Source organism: Dromiciops gliroides, chromosome 2, assembly GCF_019393635.1.
Source record: "Dromiciops gliroides isolate mDroGli1 chromosome 2, mDroGli1.pri, whole genome shotgun sequence".
NCBI classification, from domain to species: Eukaryota; Metazoa; Chordata; class Mammalia; order Microbiotheria; family Microbiotheriidae; genus Dromiciops; species Dromiciops gliroides.
Window position 1 is genome coordinate 247015485 of NC_057862.1, and position 22228 is coordinate 247037712.

The 22228-nt window shown below is 36.5% G+C and overlaps 1 long non-coding RNA gene across 1 annotated transcript; it reads right to left on the reverse strand.

The window, feature by feature from the left end:
* Positions 1 to 3823: 3823 nt before the first annotated feature.
* On the reverse strand, positions 3824 to 21894 carry LOC122739838. The gene is made up of 6 exons (XR_006354682.1): positions 21756 to 21894; positions 21094 to 21313; positions 20645 to 20695; positions 17759 to 17849; positions 7286 to 7356; positions 3824 to 7169 (listed from the first exon to the last, which is right to left on the reverse strand). It is a non-coding gene; the product is annotated as an uncharacterized LOC122739838 (long non-coding RNA).
* Between the last annotated feature and the right edge of the window lie 334 nt (positions 21895 to 22228).

Genomic DNA, 22228 nt, shown 5'->3' on the forward strand with positions numbered 1-22228 from the left:
CTGGAATGCTCTCCCTACTCATCTCTATCTACTAACTGCCTTTAAGTCCCAACTAAAATCCTATTACTTACAGAAAACCTTTCCTAACTCCTTAATTCTAGGCCATTCCCTGGTATTTCCTATTTATTCTGTAGACGTCTCATTTGTATGTGTTGGTCTGCCTATTGTCTTCCCCATTTGATTAAGTTCCTTGGACTAACTTTCCCATCTTTTTGTATCCATAAGTGCTTATCACTACCTAGCACATAGTAAGTACTTAATATTTGATTGACTGATCTAGTTCCACATTTTCAGAAAGCTCTTATGGCCCATCCTCCAACTAAGCCTTTTCTCTTCTTCAGGTTACCTCTTACCTCTCCCATTTGTCTACCTCGTCTTCAAATGGCCTGATCTTGAAGTACATCATCATTCTGGCCACTCTTCCTCTAGATGTTTCCCAGCTTAATGCCCTTCCTACAATCTAGTTTCAGAATTGAACAGAATACACGTGCAGTGGTCTGGCCAGGGTAAAGTTTATCTTACCTTGTTATAGGCACTGCCTCTCCTGATAGTCTGTGTACTCTCACCAATTTTTCAAGTTTCTGTAAGTTATGTTAAGCTTGAAATCCACTAGAATCATTAGATCTTTTCAGATGAACTTCTATCTAGCCAAAACTCTCCTCTATTGTACCATCTATTTGTGAAAGTATTGAGACTTAACATCTTTGTTAATGACTTGGATAAATATATACATGGTACACTTAACACAAAGCTGAAAGAGATAGTTAACGAGACAGGATCCAAAGGATCTTGACAGGTTGGGAATATTGGGCCAGATCCCATAAGATGAAGTAAAGGGAAAAATGTAAATACCACAAAGTTAAGGACTGCCTTCCAAGATCATAACTCAAATCACTAATACTATTCTTTGTTTCCAAGTATTAAATTCTGAAACCACCCAATCATAGTACTGTTAAGCCAATTCTACTTAGAAAAAAAGGTAATGTAGCATTCCTTTTACGTTCCAATCTAAGAACTGTCAAAAAAGTAACATTTTAAGGGATATCCCAGGGACACATTAGAAAAAGCTGAAAGTGTGGAAAATTAAGACTGAGACAAAATAAACATTGCCCACCTTAGGAAGGGTCTGCAAATTAAATAGCTCAATTTCAGGCAAGAGACAACGAACTTAACTCTAAGGCAAAATTTCATTCCTACCTCAACTCTGATTTCAAAAGGAATACCAGAGGTACTGACTAAATTGTTCCTAACCACTGCCTCACCACTATTATACTTTTAAAAAGTGAATCTCATTTTTTTTATTATGTAAAACACTGCCATATTTGCCATTTTGTACAAGAAAACTTGATTAAAAGAAAAAAAATGAAAGTCAACATCAGTTCTTTCTTTGGAGGATAGTTTTCCCTCAATAGTCCTTTGGGATTGTCTTGGCATTTATACTTTTTCAAGCCCACTCTTTCCCCTACTGCACTTTATGAAGGAGAATACTCCCTAAGTATTAGGGAAAATTAACTACTGTTCATGCAGTGTCATTTGAGTAAACATGTAAAGAATTGTACCTACTAGCTGATTAAAGGACATACATCAGTAGGGGTTTGTAAGCTAGTGTTGGAAAGATATTCACCCATAAAATAACCCAGGAAATATTTGAAACCACCCCTCTGGGGACCTAATCTGTTAATGTGTTGAGTAAGTTAGCCCCTTGTTAGTCTGTCATGAGCTGTTACTTCTTGATGCAGTCATGCTGGCTCCTTGTGATCAGTTTCCTATTATAAATGTTTGCTAAACATCCATTTAACACATTCTAGAACTTTGCCAGAATTAAAGTCAAGTTTACTGACCTATTATTTGACTGTCATTCTACTTCTCACTAAGAGGTAGCACTCTGACATCTGACCCATTGTGGCAATTTTGTTCAGATGTTCTTGCTGAGGTTAAAGGGAAGAGAACAAACATTTATTAAGAGCCTACAGTGCCAAGAACTGTTATAAGCACTTTCACAAATATCATTTTATTTGATCCTAATTAACAACCCTGGGAAATGGGTGTTATCATTTTACAGTTAACTGAAGCAAAGTGGTTATGACTTGCCCAGGATGAACACAACTAGGATGTTTCTGCAGCCAGATTTGAACTCGCCTTACTGACTGGAGACCCACTGCTCTATGTGGATGCATTGCTTCTGTTTGTACAAAAATTTTTTAATTTAATGTAATCAAAATCATCCATTTTGCATTTTATAATATACTCTATCTCTTGTTTGGTCATAAACTGATTTCCTTTCCAAAGATCTGATAGGTACACTATTCCTTTATCTCCTAATTTACCTATGGTATCACCTCTTATGTCTAAATCGTGTATCCATTTTGACCTTATTTTAGTATAAGGTGTAAGATGTTGGTCTATGCCTAATTTCTGCCATACTATCTTCCAGTTTTCCCAGCAGTTTTTGTCAAATACTGAGTTCCTATCCCAGAAGCTGGAGTCTTTGGGTTTATCAAACACTACATTCCTAGTGTCATTTACTACTGCATTTCCTGGGCCTAGCCTATTCCATTGATCTACCACTCTATTTTTTAGCCAGTACCAAATAGTTTTGATGACTGCCGCTTTATAGTAAAGCTCCAGGTTTGGTAGCGCTAACCCACCTTCCTGTGAATTTTTTTTCATTATTTCCCTGGATATTCTTGATTTTTTGTTTTTTCCAGATGAATTTTGTTATTATTTTTTCTAGCTGTATAAAATAATTTTTAGGTAGTCTGATTGGTATGGCACTGAATAAGTAAATTAATTTAGGCAGGATTGTCATTTTTACTATATTAGCTCTGCCTATCCATGAGCAATTGATATCTTCCCAATTATTTAGATCTGATTTGATTTGTGTGAAGAGTGTCTGGTAGTTGTGTTCATAGAGTTCCTGGGTTTGTCTCGGCAAGTAGACTCCCAAGTATTTTATATTATCTACCATTACTTTAAATGGAATTTCTCTTTCTATCTCTTGTTGCTGGACTTTGTTGGTCATGTATAGAAATGCTGATGATTTATGTGGATTTATTTTATATCCTGCTACTTTGCTAAAGTTGTTGTTTCAAGTAATTTTTGAGTTGATTCTCTAGGATTCCTTAAGTATACCATCATATCATCTGCAAAGCCCACTGCTCTATCTGATGCCTCATATAGCTTCCTCTGAGGACCCAGACACATGGATGATAGGGAAGTGACTCAGGAGTGTGCAGTATAGAGCAGGGTTCAGTAATGGTTTTTGGGTTTGAGCGTGGTTGTTTTTGTACATCCCAAAGTTTTATTTTAAAAAGGACAGTTTGTCAACCCATGGTATAGAAGAAACACCAACTGGTTTTAAGTCAGAGGATTGGGGGGGGGGGGAGAGGAGGGAGGGGTCAAATCCTACATCTATTGTCTACTAACTGTGTGATCTTGAAGTCACAACTTCTCTCATTCTCAGTTTCCTCATATGTAAAGTCAGGGGTTCAAGCCTACTATCCCCTCTGATGTTCCTCCCAACTTTACATGTATGATTCTAGGACTTGCTTATGGATATAGTCACTGATTTGTTAGTAAATGTTTATTGACTTTTCTCCCACTCCCACCCCTCCAAAATATGTGTATAGGTGGTATAGAGGATGTGTAACACAAAATTTGCAAATAATAATAATAAAATATACACTATTCTTTATTGTAAATTCCATACCGCCAACTGATTTTCACAGAATGCTTTTGTTGACTTTTGCCCAATTCTTGTATGCATTAGCCAACCTTTAGCTGTAATTTAACCATGATTTGAGAATGAATTTCCAGCCCAATCTATTAATCCTTTCCCCCTAAATGTGTCAATGCATCTGACATGATTCACTGTTAATGTATCACCCTTAAAAAATAATAATAAAAAAATTATCACCCTTGCACAAATTATATTCACAAAATCTTTCAATTTTACAACTGACTACAATAGAACTATCTTTTAACTTTTTGTATAGTTGCAGGGACTGGGACATTGTCTAATTCTGTATCTACAAAATTCTAAAAGCTGTTAAAATCAATTTCCTATTTTTGAATTTCACTTTTTTTTTCACATCATGCTGAATTAAGTTTTTCATGAGGCTAGGTAGATCTAATAAATCAGAAGCAATGGAAAATACTTTCATCATTTCTGTTCAGTAAAAGATTGCTCATCTGTTGAAATTTTTCAAGTAGCATTCCTTAGAGCATTAGATTATGTTTATGAAATTAAAATGAATATTTTAATGAAAAGCCTTTAAAACTTGTCTGACTTAAGTCTTTAACCTGAGATTCATGCTTTCCAGTACCAATTTTTACATTTTACCAAGTGCTTATGGTGCACATTAATTTTTGCACTTTCTGAATGTAACTACATTGCAGGTGAAAGTAATACAAATTGCTCAAGAACGTCTGCAAGATGTTGCAATAAATTAATGTTAGTGATTTATTTTCCAAACCAGAATAATAGGAGAAAAATTCAAGTAAAATGTAGTCTGTGTCGAAAGCTGTAATATAGCAGGATTTTTTTTTATGTATAGAGGAAATTTCACTGTATTTGGGGTTAAAAAAATATCTCTGCACACTCAAGTTTGGCCTAAAAGTTTCCGGTTGCATTTATGAAGATGGTCACAAATGCATTATTGGCATTTTAAGAACCAGTTGGATGGGAGAAAAAAAATTTAGAAAAGAAGACAAGTGGCATTGACCCATCAATGATTGTTTTTAATTGTTTTATTATGAAATGTATATTAAAAGCAGGCTCAGGCTTCAATATTTAAAACTAGATATTGACAAACTGGAAATTAAAAGGGCAAGGGAGAAGCAAAGGAGTAAGGAAAAGGAGAATTGAGTCTTGACATTTTTATTATGTTGATTCCATAAGGAAGTTTAACCATCATTAAGAAACTTGTGGTTCACAGGGCAACCAAACCTCAGATTTCCTAGGGTCAAATGTTACTAATAAATAAGCAGATATTGAAATTTCAAAAGCCACTGATCGTGTTACCACATTAGCATCATTTAAAATGCAACACTCATCTATTATTGCACTCTCACAGATTACATAGAATTGCATTCGGTACTCTATAATGTTTTATTTGGACTAGGGGCAAGAAGCTATCATTTTTTTTTTTTTTTTTAGTGAGGCAATTGGGGCTAAGTGACTTGCCCAGGGTCACACAGCTAGTAAGTGTTAAGTGTCTGAGGCCAGATTTGAACTCAGGTACTCCTGACTCCAGGGCCGGTGCTCTATCCACTGCGCCACCTAGCTGCCCCGCTATCATTTTTAAATAAAGAAAAAATACAGATTAGTTTATTGGTGACAACTTTAAATATTAAAGCAAATATCAATACCAATACCTTAATAAAAATGAATTTTAATTTTAAAGTATTGATTTTTTGGCAAATATTTGTATATTTCCTGAGCATTTTTCTCCACTATCAACCAACCCACAAGGCTAAATAAAATGTTTTGTTTAAAACAATTTTGTTATTTTGAAAAAAAAAAAAGAAATGAAGTCATAAGATAAATAGGAGAAGAAATTAACCGGAAACTTTCTTGGCCTCACTGGGGACCATGCTTTAAGTACTTGTAAAACAATTTACAGGCAATTTAAGATTCTCTGTTCATATAAAAATCATTTATGCTAATTTATTACCCTAACTAAAGCCTCTTGTCCAAACAGCCAGAAATCTTGCTATATTAAATTACACATTCTGTAAAATTGCTCTTTTGCCCTCCTTACTTATCTGGTGCATCTCACTCACTGTTGATCAATTTGTGATGAAATACTGACTCTGCAGTCACAGGAATCATTACTATTCTAAGAAATATTCCCTTTCCTAAGTCTGGATATTATTCTTCCAGGTGAAGTGTCTTCCCCACAAAAACTAGAAATGCTCCCCAAATAAAATGTAAAATAAAATAACAGGAAAAAAAATGTAGTCTGTGTCACCATGTAGCAATAGCTAGTAAACTATATGCTGATCATCTTGGTCCCATACAGTTACAATAATTTCCATTTTAAAAAAAAAAACCATAAATTTGATTTTTATTAGGTTGGTGATCAACTTATTTTATTTCCCAACATTGTATTAGCACCATCAGAACAAAATACACTTAGTTTACTTTCAAGTACATAAGCACAAGCTACAATCATTTAAAGTAGATAATAATGTATGTACTAAAAATACAATTTTTAAAAAAGCAATAAATAACATTACCTGTGCTGTAACTGTAATTGAGCACTTGTAGATAAATCCCTTCAGTGTTTTGCCTTGAAATTTTGTCTTGTCCACTATGATATTTTTCCTGTAATATTCCTATTTCTATCAATTTCTTTTGCAATGTTCTGCTATTAATAGGAATAGTAGCATTTATATTCTTATTTGATTTTCACAACAACCCTTGGAGGTAGAGATCATTATCCTCATTTTACAGATGAAGAGACAGAAACTAAGTGACTTGCCTGGGGTCATATAGCTAGTTGTGTCTGAGGTGGGATTTTCTTCTTGACTGCAGGCATAGTGTTCTATCCACTACGGCACCTGTCTATTCTTGTTGTATTATATGTAGGTAAACAATTGCCTGTATTCTATTTTTTCTTGCAAATCTATAGTTCCCCCAATGTAAAAGGTCTATCACATTTTTTAGTACATTGTAAATAGTACTAAAAACTTGAAAGAACCTTTTCATAAATCTTTTAGTTAAGGGCTTTAGAAACAATCTGTTTCCTAATTTTTTCCCCCAAAGAAGCTCGCCTAAGTAGTTTTATGACTGCCTTTAGGAACTATACACTCCATTCCTTGCATACATGGACATGCCTTTCCTGCTGTCACTCCTAAATGCCGAACTGTCAAACAATCTTTACATCTTAATTTACCTTCTTTCACTTCAAGCCTTTGAACTTCTCTGAAAGATTGCTTTTCATTCCAATTATCTGGAAATACAAGATTATCTATTTCTTCCTTTAAAAAACATGATGGTTTTCTTCAATGACTGGTCATTCAACAGATTAGTAATGTGATTCTCTGTTGGCTTTGATGTTCCACCACAAATTCTGTTCTTATTACCTTCCATTTTCATGTTGTTCACATATTTAAAAAAAAAAAAAACCAGCTCACAGTTGTTCTGGCATTTTAGGGAACAGAATCTGAAAAATAATTTTATGTTAGTAAAATTCATGATCCACTTGAGGATTAAAATAAAATCTATTAATGATGTTTTCATATAATTTAAAAATTTACAAATTTAAGGTAGAATACTTACCTTGTTTTTCAGTTCACGTCTTTTAACACTTCATTGTGATTTGCTATTTCTTGCAAAATCTTTAAATTCCACTGCCAACAACAGTGTCACAAAATCAGAAAATAAATACTTGATAGCTATTTGATTCAGCAAAGAAGTCCCTTCCACCACTGAAAACCAAGTGTGATCCCAAAAGAAGAACTTCTTTGTTGAATAGTATGTTTTCAATACTTGAATATTTCCAATTTCCTGTGCTATTCACAGTGCAGTGGTTAAATATTCCTATTATGGCCAATTTCAAGCTACCAATGTGGTGTCACTGAATAGGTGGGAAAAGATGCACACCATTAGAGTTCCACTATTATTCTATTACATACAGACACGACATCAAATCTCAAGACTATAAATAGCAAAATCTAATAAAAGAACCAAACGTTGTAAGTTCTGAGTATTTACTGCTTTTGTTTTTAGTATAATTTTTTAAATTGTAAATTTATAACTTAACATTTAACAATGTGTTTAACTACTGGCTAGCAAAATTCCTGAAAATGCAACAATTGGCTTTAGAGCGGTCGTGAGCCAGCTCCAGCACGTCCCTGGATGTTGTAGGAGGTACTAGGCATGAGAAGGCAGTTTTTGATGCTCAAGTGTGTCAAAATACCTTCTAATCTTGAATTGACCACGAATAAGACCACGAAGGGGTGAGAATAGGCTGAGGAAAATCTTTTCCAATGGTATAGGTTAATAAAAGTGTATAAAATGAAAAAAAAAATTAATAGCACCAAGAATGAATAAACTGCTTCCCTTTTACTTCTTTCTTTTTACCTTCTCTGTCCCTATACCTTTTGTTCTAGGCTAGGCCTGAATCAGGATAAACTAGTCTTTCAGGCTTGGAATAGGAATAAAATGAGATGTTCATAAACCATCTAATATTTAATAGCATGGAGAATTTATTCAGTAAGAATACATATTTGTTCAGTTAGAAATATCTCCAATCCTTCCTTAACATTTACTGTGGTGACCTCTCAGATCAGAAGCATGTGCAAGCCACACCCGAAGAGTCTCTACTTCCTTATGCACTGGGTTTTTGAATATAGGTGACCAGGAAGGAAACTATCAGTGGTTTGGTGACTTATTCTTCTGGGCCAATTAATTCTCAGATGATTTCATTGTCTTTTAGGGAAAACATGGCTTATGTGGCAAGGATCATCAGGTCTTACACCCATGGGTCTCAAGTTTAGTGGGAAGTGTTGCTCCTACCATATCTGTCTCCTGAGTAACAAGGCCCTAAACATTGTGTTTTTTTGGTGGAGCAATGAGGGTTAAGTGACTTGTCCAGGGTCACACAGCTAGTAAGTGCCAAGTGTCTGAGGCCAGATTTAAACTCAGGTCCTCCTGAATCCAAGGCCAGTGCTTTATCCACTGCGACACCTAGCTGCCCTAAGGCATTCTTAATTGTTGTTCCTACCACATTCTCATTCTTACCCTACCTACCCACAGGATCTTAGAGCTTATGTTTAGAGTATTCTCTTAATAATAATGACCTATCTATAGTCAGTGCTCCTTCCACTATACAACACTGCTTATACTGTGGAAATCAGTGTTTCATAGTCTCCTCAATTATCCCCTCTCACTTTCTACTTTAATAGATAAAATGGCAGTCTAAAGAAAGGGGCTTACTCAATGTCACAGAGTTAATTAGTGGCAAAACTGGGTCTAGAACCCTGTATGACTATATCTGTATTAAGGGAATGGGGAAAAAGAAGCAATTATTGGGGGCAGCTAGGTGGCACAGTGGATAAAGCACCGGCCCTAGATTCAGGAGGACCTCAGTTCAAATCCAGCCTCAGACACTTGACACTTATTAGCTGTGTGACCCTGGGCAAGTCACATAACCCTCATTGACCCTCCCCCCAAATCCAAGCAATTATTAAGCAGGTTCCCTATGTGCTAAGCACTATACAAAGAGGTTTAGAAATATCTCATTTGATCCTCACAACAACCCTGTGAGGTGGATGCTATTATTTCCATTTTACAGCTGAGGAAAGGGAGGCAGACAAAGGTTAAGTGACCTGCTCAAGATCACAGTCATTAAGTGTCTGAGGCTGAATTTAAACTTGGATCTTCCTGACTCCAGGTTCAGAGTCCTATCCACTCTGCTACCCAGCTGTCTGCACAATTTTCAGAAATATTTAGCATAATCTTGGATATATTTTGTTGTATAGGGAACCTTTTCCCCTTCCTTGGGGTATATATGAGAGGCAGGATCTCTAGATGAAAGGGTATGGACATTTTGGTCACCATCTTTGCACAATCCTCTATTCCTTTCCAGAATGGTTAGACAAATTCACAGCTCTGCTGATAGTGCATATTAGTGTATCCATCTTTCCATAACCCTACCAATAGTGACTTCCCATCTTTTGTCATCTTTATCATTTTACTGAGGTAAAAAACCCTCATCTCAACATTTGTTCTGCTTGACATTTTCTTGTATAATTTAGAAAGGTTTTTCATATGATTGCTTCCAGTAGTTATAATTCTTGAGAAGCCTTTGTTCTTATCCTTTGACTATATAACACCACCAGGCAATGGCTTTTGGTGTTATATATTTGTGTTGGTATGAGTTCCCTAGATATCCTGGATATCAGACAAAAATGAAATTAAAAGGTAGATTATTTTTTAAAAAGCTGTACAAACCAATTTGAAAAGGTATCTGAAAATTTGTATCATTTTTAAAAGAAAAGTGATTCTTTTGCTTATAATAGAATGCATGGGGGCAGCTAAGTGGCGCAATGGATAAAACACTGGCCCTGGATTCAGGAGGACTTGAGTTCAAAGCTGGCCATAGTCACTTAACACTTACTAGCTGTGTGACCCTGGGCAAGTCATCTTAACCCCCATTGCCCTGCAAACAAACAAACAAAAATAGAATGTATGTGTAATCTCTAAGAATTTTCATGTCTATATGCCTTTAAAAGTTGGAAATACAATTTTCCAAATGAAGTTTCCCTTAGTTTTGAACCTATTTGTTAAAAAGTACAAAAATGTTTCATCTTTTGATTAATTTGCAAAAATGACTGGTTCATATCAAGGAAGGAAAACAGAGATTTGCTAGCAGAATTTAAAAAAATTTTGTATAACTAATGTGATTTAAAAAAAATAAAAGAACATCATGCTCTTTAATAAATCCAGCCAACAATAGTCTGCTTCTATTTTAAACTATGTAACTTTGTAAAGAATTCTTTCCCTCTATGAAAGCCACTAAGATCCAGTATCTAAATAAACTGTTACTATGTTTAATGTATGGGCTACCTAGATAGCACAGTGGATAGAACACTGGGCATGGAATCAGTAAGATTCTTCATGAATTCAAACCCGGTCTCAGATACTTACTAGCTGTGTGACCTCTTAAGCTAAGTCACCTATTCCTGTCTGCCTCAGTTCCTAATCTGTAAATGAGTCTGGAGGAGGAAATGGAAAACCACTCTAGTATCTTTGCCAAAGAAAACCTCAAAATGAGGTCACAGAGTTGGACATGATTGAACAACAGGATTAATGTATGGAATATAATTTATAAATACACTTATATTTGGGATGTGCTCAAGATTATTTACTGATGGGGGCACAATAAAAAATGTCTGGAGAACACTGATAAAGTGACTAATAATAGGGCTTTCAGCAGAAAGAACAATGGCAGAGCTGGTTCCTCTTATGAAGAGATAGCTGAAATCAGAAGCTAGAAGAGAAAGTTTTTTCTTTGAGCATGCCAAACTTGGTAATTACAGTGGGAACAGAAGAACACAGTTAAGCAGTTATCATGTAAGACTAGCTGGGAGCAACATCTGACAGATTGTCAAGGGACTAGACTCCTGGCAGGAACTTCAAACAAAAAGGGAAACAGAAGGGGAAGTAGAATGACATCATCAACAGATATCAGTGGCCTTGGAGTACCAGAGGTGTAAGCCCACAGGTATTCCTTGCATGTGTATCCCTGCTATGTGTTCCCTGGGTAAAGACTTTTCCATGAGTGTCCTTTAGATGTGCATACTCTTCCTATTGATAATATGTATACTGGAGAGAAGATATAACCCAAGATTGTGAGGGGAATGTTTTATTGCTATTTTATGTTCTGTGCTATTATGTAAAGAAAACTCCTGAATATAGATTTGGTCCTACATATAACATGCCCACATGTCAAAGTGGAGTACTCACATATAACAACAGTACTGAGTTGTGTTTTTGGGGGGGCAATGAGCGTTAAATGACTTGCCCAGGGTCACAAAGCTAGTAAATGTTAAGTGTCTGAGGCCAGATTTGAACTCAGGTCCTCCTGAATCCAGAGCCAGTGCTTTAACCACTGCGCCAAACTAGCTGCCCAGTACTGAGTTTTAATAAAAATAGATGGCGCAGTGGATAAAGCATCGGTCCTGGATTCAGGAGTACCTGAGTTCAAATCCGGCCTCGGACACTTGACATTTGCTAGCTGTGTGACCGTGGGCAAGTCACTTAACCCCCATTGCCCCGCAAAAAAAAAAAAAAAAAAATAGATGGTGGCTTCACTGGTTTTTAATAGATGATGATTTACATGTTTTCTCTCTATCATAAGGATTCAGGGCCTTCCCTTTTCCAACCTTGGCTTCTAATATATGATAAAAATGTCTCCTCTCTTTAAGATAAAAAACTCCTCTTTCCCTGGATAGTCATTAATAATGTCAGTGTAGCTTTTTAGCAAATAAATAAAAAAGTATAATGGTAAAAAAGATAACAGGAAACAAAAGTTTGAGTTCCAACTACTTTTTGGTAAGCAAAGAGGGAGGTAAAAATTGCTTCTCTCTTTTGTGGGCAAGAACAAAGCCAAAATAAATCATTTGGTGATTAAAATGGGGATAATTATGAATTATGCTCCTTTTAATGGGCAGGAAGGAATTAGTGCTGTTCAGTCTCACCAAACATACTCCCATAAGCTCTTGTAAGTCTCAGGTTTAGTTCCTCAGCTCTGATTACCATCATCTAAGTCCTGAGAAGTAGGGGCAGGAAGCATGACTCTGTGCAATCCATCTCTTATTTATGATTGGCCAAGATGGATGCCCTGTATCTTCCTTTTCCCCAGAATTCTCTTTCAATGTGAACTCTGGGTAAAATCTAAGTTGTTATAGTTACTTCCAGCACCTCATGGTTTCTCAAGACCTACTCCAGAAAGTAAAGGGTTACAATACCTTTATTTCTACTTGTCTTCCGGCTGCTTATTTTAAAAAAACACATAGATGGGAGTTCTTAGCTATGGTTTTAATGATACACAGACCCACAGAGTGCCTTGAGTATTGGGTAGCCCTGTTTGGGGACTGATGACAGTTGCATGGTATTCCCAGGTGTTCTAAGACAATCAAGAGACCACCTGATAATGGTTTAAAAAAAAAAAAAAGAACTGAGGCTTATCTATGGATCTCACCACTGAAGCAAAGGGCTCCTTCCTCCCTTTTGCTTTCACACAAAATATCTCAAACTGCTTATGGCCCCTTTGTGACCTTTTTCTTTCCATTTCAAGGCTATCCTAGATTTTCCTTTTAACCTAATTTCATCTATCTAAAAATGGAAGAGGGTGGCAGAGTATGATTTGTTCCAGGTCTGTATCCCACTAGGACAAGGCTTCTTAATCTTTTTTTGTGTGTGTGTCATGGACCCCTATGGCAATCTGGTGAAGCCTATGGACCCTTCTCAGAATGTTTAATGATATATTTCAGTTAAAGACTAGTGAAAAGATGAAATTCTTTTTTTTTTTGCATCCAAGTTTGAAGACCACCTAAAATCAATTTACAGACCCCCTGGGGGTCCACTGATCCCAGGTTAAGAACTGCTCCAGAGGATGGCACTACTGCTTCTCCCCTCCAGGTGCAAAGGAAAATCAAGAACTTGTTGCAGAGAGCTCAGATTACTCTCCTAAAAAAAGGATTCTCCAAATTGATATGAAGACTAGTGTCAGGGTAAAGTAATTTTCTCCAGAAACATGGATCCAATCCTAAGCTACTGCGTGTAGAATAGCTACTCATTACTTTGACACCCAGAACCCCACTGCCTTCTGACAAATACAAAAAAATGGAATTAACGAGCTTCATTCTTTGAGAGGTAAGGTCTTCATCCTACCTCTATCCAAAAGCCATTTAACCTGTTAAAGACTAGCGTAATCTCTTCTGCTTTTTAGGGTGGAAGATACAGTTGTAAAGTCACAGTCCCCTAAGAATACTTTAAAAGACTTAGGCTATATCAGCTGTAGTGTAATTTAAAAAAATTTATAAGTCAAAGAAAGTATGATAAAAATTTATTTCAAAGTAAAATTCTAATATCTGCTGGTAATTATATGTATTTAAAGTGCATTTGCAGGTTAGAAGAAAATATTTATCAAATCTATTTTCTTGTAATTCTTTCTTCAGAAAGCACATTGCACACACCTTTTTATCATCACTTTGCCACAAATTTCTATTTGGGCGGGTGTGTGTGTGTGTGTGTGTGTGTGTGTGTGTAAATCATACATTTGTGGTCCTTCACAACTGTGGAAGAGCATCTACCTTCAATTATCATTACTGTAATTTCTGATTTACCACCTGGACAACCTCCAGCAAGCTCTTACTTTTTTGAGAGCTGTTTGAATTACAAACTTTTTAATAATTAGCTATTGATAATGTCCGTATCTACAACAATGTAGAAAATATACATTGGCCATCTCCTACTTGTTTCTTTCATTTATTAAGTCTTTGTCATTTGGTCAAGAACATAGACTCCTATTTTATTATTTTTGAAAAATAGAATAATATCCGAATTTTGCTTTGGGTCTTCTCTGCTGAAGTTATTTGGGTGGAGGTAGGCATAGGGCCCACAGACCTGGATATATTACTCTGTAGACTTAAAAACCAGAGTTTCACGCAATGGCTTACATGTTTTTGTTATTTCTGGAAGCTCTCTGCTGTTCTGACAAACAGCGCCAACTGTGCAGCACCTTGGCTTTGCAAGTCTCAAGGAAAGATCAAGGGACATAAAAGAACTGCCATATGTTACACTGTAGCCTTTGTTAAAAGTGGTTTCATGAGTTTCAAAACTCTGTCTGTAGGTACAGTGGCATCATTGTTTCTTAGCATCTTCTTTCCCCAAATACGGGAATCCAGTAAACAAGTATTTTTTTTCCAGTGTCTACTGCCAACCAAAATTTCAAGAAAAATTTGTCTGGGTTGAGTAAATTTACAGCATGCCTTGCAAGGCAGAAACTGCTCATTAATTACTATGTATACATCAGGAATAAATGCCTTCTAACAATTTTTCAAAAAAGTAATTCCAATGTAAAGATGCTAGATAAAACATTCTAAGAAAGATTTGGCTTCCTTTTAGCTTTCACATCAAAGTGAAGGTAGGTACCTTATTATATCTAGGAAATCAATTACGTGGCATAGTTTTATTCAAAGTCCAACTCAGAAACCATTTCACATACTTCCACTGATGTCACCAACGAACAACAATAAGACCAATGGATTTTTAAAATTCATGTACTCTAACATACCAAGTTAGCATTTCTTCTTACTCAATGACCCCCAGCACTGGTACATTTCTGAATGTTTTAAACAGTTGCTCACTAAACAAAATTCAATAAGTACAGGACTTTTCTTGATGACATGGGCTGGAGAATATACGATATGGTCAGATCTCAGTGTAATATTTAGTTGCTGCAAGCATCTTCTATTGCTTGAGAAGGAATAGGTCAATATCAAGAAAAACCATCTCTACCTTTCAAACACTGTGGTGCTTCATCTCATTTAATCATGAACTTGGGTCTAATGAGAGCTGCATTACTCATTACCATTTAGGTTGTCAGCAATAGAAGGAACTTCATTGAAGATTCATCTTTGCTGGAATCAGATAAGGGATTCTCTTAATCTGCCTTACACATTGCAATTGTAGCACTTACATTATCCAAATCACTACTTGAAAGTTCACCATCAGATGAGCCAGATATTTCTTATCAGTTCTAAAATCTGCTCATTAGCATCTCGTGGACATTTTATCAATAAAGATGCAAACAAAATTATAGTATTAGGATAACCAAACTATACATTCTGAAAATATGACAAACTAGAATTTTTAAAAATTGGTGCTAAGAGTGGAAACTATATGCAAAGATAAAATTTCATTTTACTCTAGAAATATATTATTCACAAAGTTTATAAATATTGGACAAATTCAATTGATCCTTTAAGGGGCAAAGACTGAAAGGACAAAGAAATGACCCAACAGAAATAAATGTAGGAACATTTCCTCTTATTTACAACAAAAGTACAGTGTTCAAGTAAAGTGTACATCATTTGATACATCTGATCCTTATGGAACTAATTAATTTAATTTCTTGGGTTATCTGAATAGTCTTTAGGATGCTAAAGAATTTTGACTGCCTCCTGGCTTTAAGTCCCAGCTAAAATCTCACCTTTTACAGGAAGTCTTGCCCAATCTCTCTTAATTATTACCATTTTTTTTCTGTAAATAGTTTATTTGTATATAGTTATTTGCCCAATGACTGCCCCATTAGATCATGATCTTCTCAAGGGCAGGAGTCATCTTACTTTTCTTTTTATCTTCAGCACCATATTTGACACATAGTAGATGCTTAATGTTTACTGACTAAAAACAAGTATATAGAAGTCATGAAGTATGAAGCAGAAATATCTGAGCCTTTTCTGAGTTTCAAATGGGTAAAAACATTTTTTCCATCGATTGAAATGACTAGAAATTGACATTTCTAGCGTTAAGTTATATCATTATGGACAAGCCTTTTTACCTTTATCTGTAAAATATATGGGTTTGGGGGAGGGGGGGTCAATCCAAGGTTATTAGATGACCTATAAGGTCCCTCCGAGGTCTGAAACCCAACTTCTATGATTCTTTGTAGGAACCACTTTTCACAACTACCACAAGTATACAAAAGAAACCTATGTTTTAATTTCTGGCCCTGACTTCTACCCTTAGATCAGGTCATACATTTTCGATTGCTTGAATATTTCAGCTAAGATGCTCACTGTCACCTCAAGCTAAAAGTATTAAAAAGAGAAGTCATCATTACCACAAAACTAACCCCATATTCCTGTGCCCCAGGGCCCAATCTTAAGAGCAGTCTCCTACTCCTCCATTTCACAATCCCTGAAGAGCAAGACACCCATCCACTCCTATCGATATTCCCTTTCTACTTTCTTTTCCTCTTCCCCTATCATCATCCTAGATTAAAACCGTATCAATTTATGTCTAGACTACAACAGTTTATGTACTAGTCTGCCCTCAATCTCCCCCTCTACCCAGACCTTCAATCCTGGATACCCAATAAATCTTCCAACAACATATTTTATTCCTGTGACCCTTGCTACACAAATGCAAAACCAAAAAACAATACTACCTTTCAATAGTTTTTCATTGCTTAAAGAACAAACCAATCCGGCTCCAAAGTACATTTCTAGGCACAATGTCAATTTCCTTCCCAAACTTTCCATTCTAGTCAAACAGATTTAACTACTCTCTGTCAAACACACCTCAATTTTTCTCTTCTCTAAGCTTTTGCTTATTTTATATTCTACTAGAATGCCTTCTGCCATGTCAATCTAAATCCCATTCCTTTTAAGATCAACTTTCAATGCTACTCTTTATAAAGCTTTTCCTGCCAAGTCCTTCTGACTCCTCTAAAATGTTGTTTCTGTGACTATAAAATTTAACAATGACTACCTTGCAATACCCGTTCCACTGTTATCTTACACAGTTTCCCCCGTTAAATAACAAGAATTTTAAAGCACATTTATATCCCATCTTCCCAGCTCTGTAACAGGTTCTGAGGACAGAATTTCACTGTATTCTCCAGAATACCTGGGCTAGTGCTTTGCATATCAAAGTAACAAAACATTTTAGTATTCAGATTTTTTCTTCCACAACACAAATCACTTTTTTTTTAAGGGGCAACAAGGGCTAAGTGACTTGCCCAGGATCACATGCCTAGTAAGTGTCAAGTGTCTGAGGCTGGATTTGAACTCAGTTCCTCTTGAATCCAGGGCCGGTGCTTTATCCACTTTGCTCTAAGATTATCAATTTACTAGAAATATTGTCTACTCATTCCACAATCTGAAATGTATTTTTATTTAGGCTTGATCGTAAAGGAAACCTGAGGTTTATGAATTCAAGTGATTATGCAATTTAAAAGGGGAAAAAAATGCAACCAACAGTGAACTTGTATTTGGTTAGAAAATAATCTGTTATTTCATTTCTTTTAGAGATAAATTATTCATTGGGAATTTTTTTAGATCCACTAGAGTTGTCAAATCCACTTCTCAACATCATTTGAAATGCTTACTAAAAGGTATTATATGGTTAAGAGACTACTATTTACCTAACTTTGTTATATGTAGCAGTACTGCCACACAATATTAAAAACTAAAATTTATTTAACTTTTTTTTTATATCATTCTAAAAAACACCTACCAGAACTCATTCCAAGAAACAGTAAGAATATATCCAGATCTAAGGGCTAAAAGCTTTTGATGATTTTCCCCCATAAAACATCAGGATAAATCTGAAAGACAAAAGAATTTCTTATTTCCAAAATGTCTAATAACACATACATTCAAACTACAGAACGTAAGAGTCTAAATAGGCTTTAAAACATTTAAACAAAATATAAGTATTATTAATCATTCATTTTACAAATTGCAAACTTTCCAGCATGTCACTGGAAAACTATAAAAATAGCAATGCTGCCTGGTTTGTCTCACAGTGAGGCATAAAAATCATTTTACAAGAATCAGCTTATTCATAACACTCAGTCTATCTTTGTTAATAGTGTGTGGAGGCTATGGAGCCAGAAGACCTCAGCTCAAATACTACCTCTGATGCCTGTTATATGCATGACCTTATACAAGTCACAACCTTCCTCATTCATCTTTAAAATGAGGGGAATGGTTTAGATGACCTCTGAGATACTGTCCAGTTCTAACTCTGAGTCTATGAATGACATCATATATCATACCCTCAACATGAAGTCTGTATCCTCATACAAACTGTAAATCTGTTTTATCAAGATACTTTCTTTAAAAAAGCATTATAGGAAAACAAGGCACCAGTAAATTACTTGTGACAGTCTTCAAGAGTCTTCTAACCCTACATCCTGCTAGAAATCAGATTCCAACTGACAACTAAATCTGGTGTTTGTACATGAAAAACAGTAATTCTCAAGGTCTTTATATTTGTGAGTCAATCATAAATAAAAAAGAGAGAAGTGAAACCAATGTATAACACAAGCAGAACTTAACAGATTATTTACATTTTTTCAAGTTTTTTTAAAAGGTCTTTTAAAATGTATTTATGCAAATAAAAAGAAAATTTAACTTCACTGATTCATGTTTTGTTTTTCCTAAATAGCCCTCAAAATGTCCTTTCACAATGGCATTTCTCGAGTGCCCAAATTTCCACTGTGTACTCTGAAGAGAGAAGAAATATTCTGTTCTTAGATTGATGAAGATAACAGAAGAGGTTAAGGCTATTTGCAGAAGAAAAAAAAGAAACCATGCACCACCAATGAATCCCAACCCCAATTAAACAGGACTATGTCAAGCATCAATAAATCCCCTAATAAAGGTAGAAGAAAATTCTCATTTTACCAAAAAGATTCACAAAAGGCTGAAGTCTGGGATCTAATTTACTATATCCCATGACATGCTAGCTATCTATGCAATACCTAATTCCTATACGTGAAACACTTTAGGAATTACAAAGCACTTTCCTCACAAAACACCATGAGGCACAATACAAGTATTATCCCCATTTTACTAATCAAGAAACAGAGCCTTGGAGAGATTAAATAACTTATACTCCCAACAATTTGGTAGGCACTTAAATGCTTGAGCAGAATCACATACAGCTAGAAAGTATGAAAGATAACACTGGAATTCTGTTGCCTAGAAGACCACTACACCACGGAAATAACAACAACAATATTTTATAGCATTATTTTTAATAACTAATTTAAGACTTCTTTGCTAAATTCTACTGCTAAAAATTTCAATACCACTTATGACATCACAACTGTTTTTGGTGAGCAAGACCACAACCTAGTAAAAATATAGCTAATGTAGAAGGGATTCTTGATGGTGGGTACAGAAGACAAGCAATGTGACTGATAGGGATATTTTTTAAGTATATATTTTTGGAACCAGAAGTAAAAATAGAGTTCCAATATAAACTCTTACTCCATGAGAAAAGTTAAGACATTTATGTGATCAAATCTTATAATCAACTTAGTTCCCAGCACACTGAACATAAATAGCACAGTTAACAGCTGTTGAATGAATATGAAGGGGTGGGGTGGGGTGGGGAGGAGAATGGAAGGTGACAGTTGTAGTTTCCTAATCACATTTTCCTCAATAGTTTGCTAATCCTCAACATTCACTTAGCCACACCATAGGGGATATGGGGGGAAGGAGGGACAAAAAGAAAGGACATCAATAGTTAAGGTTACTGATATTAAATATTTGCATTAATAACTCACAATGCAAATAAGCTGTGCAAAGAAATAAGGGCTACAAATAGTTGAAAGGAAATGAAACATTTCTGCTCCCGTGATAACAATTTTGCTTTCAGTGGAAATAACTCCTTGTAAGACATATTAAAAGGGATCCCATTCATACTAAAAGGTCACATACTGTAAAATACATGTAAAGAGAAGACCAAAATGGAAGCCAAACAGTAAATCCAATCATCCTTTGCCCAAAGTACCAAGGCTCAAAAAAACCCCTGTTGTTTGCAGTCTGCCTGTTCCTCTTTCAAGTATCTCTCCCCCAGACCTCCCTTTTCATTACCTGATCCATTGCCTTATGTGTAGAGTATTGCAATATTTTTCTAGCTTGTCACTTAGTTTCCAGACTCTAAGTCCTCTTAAGCATTTCTTAAATGCCAATGGATCGATTTTCCCGATATGCCACCCTGAAAATGATACTTTAGAACACTTTTAACCCTGTTTGAAATTTTGACCTGAAATTCAAAAGTTCTCTATTATCTGGCTTCTACCCTCTTTCCAGCTTCACCTTCCACTACTTTAAGCAAAACCTTAGTCATACCAGTCTACTTAAGGCTCCCCAAACTCATTTTATACTTTCTTTTACTATACTTTCTGCATCCAATTTTCCATACCCCCCAAACCATCTCATCTTTGCCTATTAAACAAAAGCACCAAACCCATCCTCACCCTTCTTTCAACAATACATCACAATCTACCTCAAAAGACTTCTGACTAGGTATGAAAATTCATTGCTAGGTCTTCTCTCCACCCCCTCCCCTCATTCTAAACATTTTCAGGATTATATGAGGACTCACCTCTGCAACAATGTTGAATGACTTAATGAAGTTCACCAATCTACAGTAAAACTGCAAAATAGTAATTGAGATAATTTAAAACCAACTAGGGATATTGTGAGAACAAACAGTGATGAGAACTCCTTAGAACCCAAAGCTTTTAAAGTTTTTGCCAATACAGTTTAGCATGTGCAATACTCTTTTCCTTAAAAAGTTACTAAATTAGTGAATAATACACACTTTACCTAGAAGCTGAAAAGTTCGAACAAGTATGGTGGTTTTTTCTACTTAAAATTTAAAATCCGGTTACTATGCTCGTCTCCGACCTAATCTCAGGTTCATTACTTTAAGACTTTAAAAACAATTATTACCGTCCAGTTAATGTTCTATTAAATTTGAACCAAAATTATTTTAAAATATTTTAATTTTAAAGAGCTATTAAATAACTGCTGAATTAATGGTCACCGTACCTCTTGGAGGATGCTTATCGGAGGGCTGTGGGATTTACCACATTCTGTCAAATACCATCTCCGTTTTAAAGGCGAATTACGGTATTACACATCGTGACCTTGGGCGAGCAACTATCAAGGCAAAGCGGGGAGAATTCCTGATTCCGGAGACCCAGGGCCTTCTTGGATTCCCCAGCTTCGACGCTTGGGTGGAAACGCCCTCTTCGTAGGCAGGGAGAGTCTGACAAAAATAACTTCTTTTAAGTCGAACCGCGACCTCTTTGCACGAGAATCAGGGACGCAAGCGAGGCACACAGGAGATGGGTGAGGGGGTGTGTGTGATCGCGGACAGCAAAAGTCGAGCACACACCTTCTTTACCCATATAAGAGAAAAAGAGGGGCTGACCTAGCTAAGGGAGAGGTAGCAAACTCCACCCCCTCTTCTCAGGCGGGAGAGAAGGCCTCTGTCCTTCTCCACCACTTCCCTCCCCCCCCCCCCCCCCGTTTCGTCCCCGTAGTGAGGAACTTACTTTGCCGCGGCCGCCGCGAGGCCCCCTCACTTCCGGTGTTGATGCCGCTATTGCTGCGCCATCCCCTCACTGCCCCCCCCACCCCCCAAGTCGGGCAAGGGCAGCCTTCAGTTGACCTTTGTGGGTGGAACCCAAATTTGTTCAGTCACTCACTGTGCTCTCAAACAGGACGGAAAGTGAACGCCTAGTCCACGAGAACGAATCAACCGGGTAAAGACTTCGCTCCCCTCCTCGCGAAGATTAAAATGGGAAAGAGCTACCACCACTGCTGCCTAGACAAAATGGCGCCGAGAACAGGATCTAGCGCAGGCGCCTTGTATAGTCCCTGCCCCGCCCCCGGTGCAAGCCCCTCTCCGCAGCTATGAGTTCCGTTTCCATGGGACACCCGCCGCCAATCCCCGCTCTGGGCCGCTCTTCCTGACCCCCGAGTTCACCAATCAGTGTTCACTCAAGCACATCCGGAGTCATCGTCACCAATCATTTCTCAGGATCTACTGACTCAATTCCCAACTCCTCCAATAATGTTTGTCTTCCCTCGTAGCCAATCATAAGTAAGACATTTCCTACCTGCTGCTTTTCTTACCAATCGGTGCACTCAAGGCGTTGCATCCAATCCGGACGGCGGG